At 37.4% G+C, this 9,964-nt stretch overlaps 1 pseudogene; it reads left to right on the top strand.

The window, feature by feature from the left end:
* The first annotated feature begins 1,405 nt into the window (after positions 1 to 1,405).
* Positions 1,406 to 9,440, top strand: LOC137768311 (liprin-alpha-2 pseudogene; annotated as a pseudogene).
* Positions 9,441 to 9,964: the final 524 nt, after the last annotated feature.

Raw genomic sequence — 9,964 nt, 5'->3', positions numbered from 1 at the left:
TTCATTGAATAATCTGCCCTTTCCCACCAATCCTGAATTTAGTTGTGCCTTATGTCAAGTTTTCTATGTGCAGAGACCATTTTCTTATTTTTCCATTCTATTCCATTGCTCTATCTCTGCACCAGTTACAGTTTTAATTATTATGAATTTTTCTGCCAGGAAAATTCTCTCTACTTGATTCTTTAGGACTGTCTTGGCTCTTTGCTCTTCCATCTAAATTTTTAAATCTTTTTAAAAAATCTGTAATTCCAGTAAATATGAATAACTTGAGGAAGCACTTATATCTTTACAATATTAACTCTTCAATAGATGAACACAACATGTATCTCTCTTTATTTAGAACTTTTTAAATGTCTTTTGATTCAGTTTTATTATTTTCCCTATAGAAGGCTTGTTTATTGTTTGATATATGTATTCCTAAGTACCATCTATTTTCAGTTGCTGTGTAAATAGTAACTTCAAAAAATCCTGAATTTTCTGTTTGCTGCTGGTATATAGAAATGCAGTTGTTTTTTGTGTATTAATCTTATGTATTGCCACCTTGACAGGTTTCCATAATAATTTCAGTAATTTGTATATCCCCCTTTGTGTTGTCTATATAGGTGATCATATCATCTATAGATGACATTTTCCCCCTTCCATTACTTTTCTACCATTTTCTTCTTGTCACATTATCTTAAGACCTCCAGTACAATGTTGAATACCCATGATGATAGTGAGTATGTTTATACCGTTTCTTAAGGAGAACACTTTTAGCATTTCACTACTGAATACATCTTGTCTTTTTATATACACTGACAAATTTGTTCTTTGAACTGGCCTATACCTTTTCTTTTACTAATTGTGATTTTGGTATTAAGTTATAACTCTTAGAAGAAATATTCCACTCTGTTTTTTTTTTTTTATAGTCCCTAAAGAGTTTGTGAAAAATTCTTCTTCTTTTCCTTGAAAGAAGTAGAATTGTCCTATAAAACCATCTGAGCCTGGTGTTTGATTTGTGGGGGAAAAATGACTACAAGTCTAATTTCTTCAATGGCCATAGACTAGAGTTTCTACTTATTGAGACTGTTTTAATAATTTGACCATTTCACATATTTCAAAAGTTTTTGGCATACAGTTGTTCATAATACCCTCTGCTTGATTTCTGCAATATATGTATGTCTTCCTTTTCCTTTTCCCAAATTATTTACCTATGCCTTTTTCTTTTTCAGTTTTGTTTTGTCAATTTTCTTATTCTTTTTGAAGAAATATATTTTGGCTTTGCTCATTCTGTCTATTGAATCTTTATTTTCTATTTCACTTATTTTTATCTTTATTAACTAGACCTGTCTAATTTCTTTAGAGTTATTCTGTTATTCTAACTTCTTAAAGTTGTATATTTAACTCATTTATTTTCAGAATTTCTTCTTCTCTACCACAAGTACCCAGGACTATGGAACTATCTTCTCTGTGCTCAAAAGTAACAGTTCTCGCACATGAAAAGATGCTCAACATCACTAATTATAATATTAGAGAAATGCAAATCAGAACTACAATGAGGTATCACCTCACACAAGTCAGAATGGCCATTATCAAAAAGTCTACAAACAATAAACGCTGGAGAGGGTGTGGAGAAAAGGGAACCCTCTTACACTGTTGGTGGGAATGTAAATTGGTACAATCACTATGGAAAACAGTATGGAGGTTCCCTAAAAAGCTAAAAATAGAACTAGCATATGATCCAGCAACCCCACTCCAGGCATATATCTGGAGAAAACCATAATTAAAAAAGATACAGAATGTTCATTGCAACATTATTTGCAATAATAGCAAATAGCTATTATTTGCATAATAGCCAAGACATGGAAGCAACCTAAATATCCATCGACAGATGAATGGATAAAGAAGATGTGGTACATATATACAATGGAATATTACTCAGCCATAAAAAAGAATGGAATAGACTGGAGCCTAGAGGCTCTTTGGTGGGGCTAATGGCAGACTCCGGAAAGGCTCACACCAAGGAGTACTTCCCAGAACTTCTGCTGCCAGTGTCCTTGTCCCCACAGTGAGCCACAGCCACTCCCCACCTCTGCAGGAGACCCTCCAACACCAGCAGGATATTGAATCCCTAACAGGAGGGCTGACTGGTTCTAAGGGGGTTGATCCACCGGAATTTGCTGCACTGACAAAAGAATTAAATGCCTGCAGGGAACAACTTCTAGAAAAGGAAGAAGAAATTTCTGAACTTAAAGCTGAAAGAAACAATACAAGACTGTTACTGAAGCATTTGGAGTGCCTTGTGTCACGATATGAAAGGTCACTAAGAATGACGGTGGTGAAGCGAGAAGCCCTGTCCCCCTCTGGAGTGTCCAGCGAAGTTGAGGTTCTCAGGGTGCTGCAATCTTTATTTGAGCACCTCAAGGCCTTGGATGAAAGGTAAGGGAGCGACTGAGGGTTTCTTTAGAAAGGGTCTCTGCACTGGAAGAACTAGCTGCTGCTAATCAGGAGACTGTTGCCTTGCATGAACAAAATGTTCATATACAAAGAAAAATGCCATCAAGTGAGGGATCCACAGAGTCAGAACATCTTGAAGGGATGGAACCTGGCCAGAAAGTCCATGAAAAGCGTTTGTCCAATGGCTCTATAGACTCAACTGATGAAACAAGTCCAATAGTTGAACTACAAGAATTGCTTGAAATACAAAACTATGAAATGGCCCAGATGAAAGAACGTTTAGCAGCCCTTTCTTCTCAAGGGGGAGAGGTGGAACAGGAAGCAGAGACAGCAAGAAAGGATCTCATTAAAGCAGAAGAAATGAACACTAAGTATCAAAGGGACATTAGGGAGGCCATGGCACAGTAGGAAGATATGGAAGAAAGAATCACGACCCTTGAGAAGCGTTACCCCAGTGCTCAGAGAGAATCTACCTCCATACATGACATGAATGACAAACTAGAAAATGAGTTAGCAAATAAAGAGGCCATCCTATGGCAGATGGAAGAGAAGAACAGACAGTTACAAGAGCGTCTTGAGCTGGCTGAGCAAAAGTTACAGCAAACTATGGGAAAAGCTGAGAGCTTACCTGAAGTAGAGGCTGAACTGGCTCAGAGAATTGCAGCCCTGACAAAGGCTGAAGAAAGACATGGAAACATTGAAGAATGTATGAGGCATCTAGAAGGTCAAATTGAAGAGAAAAATCAAGAACTTCAAAGAGCTAGGCAAAGAGAGAAAATGAACGAGGAGTACAACAAAAGATTATCCGAAACTGTGGATAGACTTCTGACTGAATCCAACAAACGCTTACAGCTACACTTAAAGGAATGAATGGCTGCTCTAGAAGAGAGGAATGTTTTAATTCAAGAATCAGAAACTTTCAGAAAGAATCTGCAAGAATCTTTACATGATAAGGAAAGATTAGCAGAAGAAATTGAAAAGCTGAGATCTGAACTTGACCAGATGAAAATGAGAACTGACTCTTTATTTGAACCCACAATATCAAGAACTCATCTAGACACCTCAGCTGAGCTGCCGTACTCTGTTGGATCCCTAGTGGACAGCCAGTCTTATTACAGAACAACTAAAGTAATAAGAAGACCAAGGAGGGGTCACATGGGTGTGCGGAGAGATGAGCCAAAGGTGAAATCTCTTGGGGATCATGAATGGAATAGAACACAACAAATTGGAGTGCTAAGCAGTCACCCTTTTGAAAGTGACACAGAAATGTCTGACATTGATGATGATGAAAGAGAAACGATTTTTAGCTCAGTGGATCTTTACTCTCCAGGTGGTCATTCTGATGCCCAGACTCTAGCCATGATGCTTCAGGAACAACTGGATGCTATCAACAAAGAAATCAGACTAATTCAGGAAGAAAAACAATATAGAGTTACATGCTGAAGAAATTGAGAATAGAGTGGCTAGTGTGAGTCTGGAAGGCCTGAATTTAGCGAGGGTCCTTCCAGGTACCTCCATCACTGCCTCGGTTACAGCTTCTTCACTGAACAGTTCATCTCCCCCGAGTGGACACTCAACACCAAAGCTCGCCCCTCGAGGTCCTGCCAGGGAAATGGATCGGATGGGAGTCATGACACTGCCAAGTGATCTAAGGAAACATCAGAGAAAGATTGCAGTGGTAGAAGAAGATGGTCGGGAGGCTAAATCAACAATTAAATGTGAAACTTCTCCTCCCCCTCCCCCTAGAGCCAACAGGATGACTCACACCCTCCCTTCTTCCTACCGCAATGATGCCCGAAGTAGTTTAACTGCCTCCCTCGAGCCTGAAAGCCTTGGGCTTGGCAGTGCCAACAGCAGCCAAGACTCTCTTCGCAAAGCCCCCAAGAAGAAAGGAATCAAGTCTTCAATAAGACGTTTGTTTGGTAAAAAAGAAAAACCTCGACTTGGGCAGCTCCGAGGCTTTATAGAGACTGAAGCTGCAGCTCAGGAGTCCCCGGGGTTAGGCAAACGTGGAATTCAAACTGAGGATAGAAGACTGAAGAAAAAGCATGAACTTCTAGAAGAAGCTTGGAGAAAGGGATTACCTTTTTGCCCAGTGGGATGGGCCCACTGTAGTCGCGTGGTTAGAGCTCTGGTTGGGAATGCCTGCTTGGTACATGGCAGCCTGCGGAGCCAATATGAAGAGCGGTGCCATTACGTCTGCTTTATCAGACACTGAGATCCAAAGAGAAATTGGAATCAGCAATCCTCTGCATCGCTTAAAGCTCCAATTAGCAATCCAGGAGATGGTTTCCCTAACCAGTCCTTCAGCTCCTCTGACATCCAAAACCGTGAGTCCATCTGTGCTCCTTCCCTCTCCCAGTGCTGGGTGAATAGCAGCATCTCCAAGTCCACAGAGCAAATTTGTGGCAGCATGAATTATTCTGAGGAGATTTAGCTTGCTCTTCATTAACCTTGCTGCTACTCTTACTAGGTTTTCAACTGAGGAGCCGTGATTCCTACCAGACTTGAAGCCTGCAACCAAGATAGACTTTTGAGCTAGCCTCTAAAGTTTAGATTTTTCTCCCAAGCAACAAGACCAAGAGTTTACTCTTTTTCAGAACTTTTCTTTTTAATTTAATCTAACATCTCAGGAGGTGAGCTATAGGCATTAGTACTTTTTGTCGTTGTAATGCTAAACTCACTACTTCTTAAGCAGTTTTCATAATTATGAAAGTACCTCAGTATTTAATGTTTTATAAATACCAAGTGGATTACCTTCCTTCAAAAAAAAAAAAAAAGAATGAAATAATTCCATTTGCAGCAACATGGATGAAACTAGAGATTATCATACTAAGTAAATCAGACAGAGAAAGGTAAGTATCATATGATATCGCTGTATGTGGAATCTAAAAAATGATACAAGTGAACTTATTTACAAAACAGAAACAGACTCACAGAACTCGAAAGCAAACTTACGGTTACCAAAGGGGATAGGGAGGGGAGGAGGGATAAATTAGGAGCTTGGGATTAACATACACACACTACTATATATAAAATAGAGAACCAACAAGGACATACTGTATAGCACAGGGAACTCTACTCAATGTTCTGTAATAACCTATATGGGAAAAGAATCTGAAAAAGAATGAATATATGTATATGAATAACTGAATCACTATGCTACATACCTGAAACTAACACAACCTTGTAAATCAACTATACTCCAATAAATCTTAAAAAAAAAAAAACTGTTTTCTATTTTGTTTTGCAATACTGGAATTGACACTCTTCAAACCACATTTTTCCTTTCCTTTGGGTTCCCTGTTAGTTTCTTCCAACAGCTGCTAAAGGGAGACTAGGAGGCTGGAGGAAGGAGAAGGAACCTGTCCCTTCTGTGTTTGCTTCCTGTTAATGGCACCCCAGCAATGTTTCTTTACTTTAGCAGTGACATTTTTTGTTCCAGTTTTTTCTATAGTCCCATAACCAGCATCACTGTCTCTCCTTAGAGACACCAGCACCAGATGGCCAGTGCTTCCTTCCTCAGTGGTTTGACTCGAAGATCTGTAGGGACGGGGGGGCTTCCTCTGAACTCCTGAACATCAGCACCTGCTGGGTAGCACCCTCTAATCAGAGATCTGGGTCCCAGCTCTGAGGAGTCTCTTTTCCAAGCTGTTAGATTCCAAAAATAGTAACCTCTTCCTTTTTTCCCACAGCTCTAGAAGTAACAGATACTGCCTGCTGTTACTATCCCTGTTGCCTCAGTTGTCCTAAAACCTCTTTACACAGTCCCTATATTAGTTTTTTCTGTTTCCCTGAATGAACCCTGACTGATATAGTCATAGACTATATGGATTAACTAATTCTTCATGAGTCAGTTTTCGTGTGTTCTATCATTTTAGATTTTGAACCATTACATCTGCTTCAAAATAACTTCTGCTTGTTTTCTGCAGCCTATATATAGCATCCTTTTCACTTTCAGACTTCTAAAAAATAAGCTATAAAGTATTCTTTTAATATGAAGATGCTCTAGTTGCATCTTGGAAATTTTTATATATAGTTTTTCATTCACATTTGGTTCTAAGTGTTTTAAATTTCTGTGTGGTTTCTTTTACCCACGGGTAATTAAAGCATGTGTTTAAATTTCAAATGCATGAATTTTAAAAATTCCCCTTTTGGTAATTACATCTACCTTAATTTCCTTGAGTTCAGAGATTAGGATATGTATGATACAGATTTTTGAAATTAAGGAGTTGCTTTATGTCCAGTTCATAATGCATTTCAAAAAAAATGTTCCATATGTACTTGAAAATGTATTCTAATAGTGAGCTCAGAATTCTATATATGCACATTAGATCAAGCTTTTTAGGTTTTTTTTTTTTTTTTATTGATTGATTGATTGATTGATTGCTATGCTGGGTCTTCGTTTCTGTGCTAGGGCTTTCTCTAGTTGCGGCAAGCGGGGGCCACTCTTCATCGCGGTGCACGGGCCTCTCACTATCGTGGCCTCTCTTGCTGCGGAGCACAGGCTCCAGACGCGCAGGCTCAGTAGTTGTGGCTCACAGGCCCAGTTGCTCCGCGGCATGTGGGATCCTCCCAGACCAGGGCTCGAACCCGTGTCCCCTGCATTAGCAGGCAGATTCTCAACCACTGCGCCACCAGGGAAGCCCCAGATCAAGCTTTTTAATTGTGTTCAAATCCTCCTCATCCTTAGTGATTTTTTTTTTTTTTTTTTTTGCCTACTTTTAAAATCAATTACTGAAATTGGTGTGATATAATCTAACTGTGCTGGTGGATTTTTCTATCCTTGTAATTTTTCCTAATTTTACTCTTTATCTTTAAAAAGCTACATTTTAGGTATATATAACGTCAGAATTATATATACTCTCTTCTTGGTGAACTGGGAATTGTATATACCTGTGACCCTCTTTATTTTGAACATTGTTTTTGTCTTAAAGCCTGTTTTATTTGGTATCACTTTAGCTCTATCAACTTTGCTTTGGTTAGTATTTGCCTAGTGCGTATTTTCCCATCTTTTCACTCACTACCTTTCGGTGTCCTTATTATGAATTTTTTAATGTATACTGGTAAATAATATATAGTTAATTTGAAAATAATCTAAAGATCTCAGCTTTTAACTGGAACCCTAGTCAAATTATATAGATTGTGATGACTGATATATTTGTATTCATTTGTATTTTCTTATTTTGCAGTATTTTTTCCACTTCTGTGTTTCTCTTTTTCCCTTGCCTCCTTGTATGCTGGATGACTTCTTTTCCCTCATCAATTTTTTTCTTCCTCTAGTTTAGAAAGCATGTTTTAGTTGTTTATAAAATTCTCTCTCTCACACACAGACACACACAGTTTTAGTGTATGATTTCTGTGTGAATTTGTGACATAAAACATTTAAATGATATGAACCATTTGAAATGTTAAAATATTCTGGTCAGTGTTTTATGTTTGATAAATATAAATGTTTAATGTAACAAAATAACATTTTAGGCTTGAATAAATTCATATTATAGCATGAAAGTTCAAATATTTCTCTAAAGAAAATCCAGAAAGAGAGAGAATAACAGTGAGTCAAAAATTGCTTTTACAAACCTGACAGCTACTTCTCATCACATTTGCATTAGTTCTTACATGTCCTAATAAAGGATATTAAGATAATTTGCCATTTTTAAGTCTCATGTAACCTTTTGTTTTGCAATATACTCTACTGAATAAGTTTTTTATACTTAATTCGTTGGATGGGTATCTCTAAAGAAGGTTTTGTTATCTGAATTATTTTCATCTTGTTTAATAATGTAATTAGAGTGGTCCCTAAAGACTGAGTTAGGAAAAGCTTCAAAGCCAAACCCCTGGCACTTAAGAGAAAAGAAGCATCAACAGGACTCATGTATGAACTGACAACAGGGCAAACTTCAGCTGCAGCACTGTGGAAAATAAAACTATATAAGTGAAGAAAATTTCTGTTCTGTCATATGTCTTACATTTTTGAACTTGTCAAGAAAAGTTATTTTAAAGATAGAGAGGCTTTATATACACCCGTAATTTTTCAAAACAAAATGAATTTGACTAATACACTTAGGGAGAGGGCTGTGACGAGTTTATGTCTGAGGGAAAAAATTGAAAATCAGAATGTGTGCCCATTTCTCCCCAATGTAGACACACTCTCAACAAGAGACTGAACAAGCTTTCTTCACAACTCCTTAGGGATTTACTTCTTCATGCACATCCCCTTATAACCATGGATTTCCTTCACTTTTCAAGTCTAGGATAAAACTTCAACATTTCCTACCTAATGACAAACACTCCATGCAAGTGAGTGAAGCTTGGGTAGCTGATAAGGTACATAACAAACCCTGACTTTCCCAATACTCTAGCCATACATGATGCTTTTTGGTGACCGTCATATGAAAACAACGTAAAGCAATGGTATTTGTCTTGTGATCATTCTAGTACACTTAGCTGATTCTAAAAATTCAAAATGGGATACATACCTAGACACACACACACAAACACACACACACTATCACAGCCCTGCTTGTAGCTTCATCATGGATATCAAAATCTGCAAATATGTTTTGTTTGGCTAATAGGAAGTAGGAGAAATAACTCCTCCATCCTTTGGACACATAGTTCATACTTGACCCAGGCAGCCAATTAATTATGAAGGAGTTTATTTTATAAGTAGGGTGTATGAGGACAAGGAAGAAAATCTTACTTTATACCTACAGAAAAATAAAGCTTCAAGGACATATGCAGCATAACCAGAAGGGGGAGGGACACAGCTGTCTGTGGGAAAGCAGGACAGATTTATGTCAACTCACAATCTCCAGGCATAAACCTTCCTACCATGATTATATTGTAAGACACCAGTGCACGTTTTTACTACATTAAAAGATGTTTTTCCTAAAAGATGTTTTTACTATATTAAAAGATGTTTTTCCTAAAAGATGTTTTTACTACATTAAAAGATGTTTTTCCTAAAAACAAACAAAAAAATAACATTGAATTTCTAAAATGCACATTTCCAGACACTTCAACTAACAATGGCTTAGTAACACCTTGTACTAAACTAATAGAAATTCTAGTCACTTTAAACTCTGATTTTTCTGAGTTATTTTGCCAAGGTTTATCATAAAAAATATTTGAATAGTTAGATATTTTAACTACCTATGTATATATAGCATTAATCCTTAGTTTTGAAAAATAAAAATGATTTTGTTTATGGCTCCGCATACTTAAACCTTTGTATCTCATGTTTTCTGTTCACTGTGAATCCCTAGATTCACGTGAAAGACATCTAAAAACTATCCATGGTATTGAATTTACGTGCTCCAAGTATTTTCACTTGGATTCTTTCTTTTAAAACTTTGCCTACATTTTGCTGGTATCAACAAGAAGCTTTAGGATAAACCCACTCAACTGGGATTGTATACACACTAAAAACAAAAATCACTAAAATTTAACTTTTTTCTGAGGTATGCTGTCCATGGTTTTGGCTGTGTGTCTCTCCTAAATATTAAACATCTAGCTACTGATT

Source organism: Eschrichtius robustus, chromosome 8, assembly GCF_028021215.1.
Source record: "Eschrichtius robustus isolate mEscRob2 chromosome 8, mEscRob2.pri, whole genome shotgun sequence".
NCBI classification, from domain to species: Eukaryota; Metazoa; Chordata; class Mammalia; order Artiodactyla; family Eschrichtiidae; genus Eschrichtius; species Eschrichtius robustus.
The sequence above is the reverse complement of the archived record's forward strand: the minus strand, read 5'-3'. Positions and strand labels throughout refer to the sequence as shown.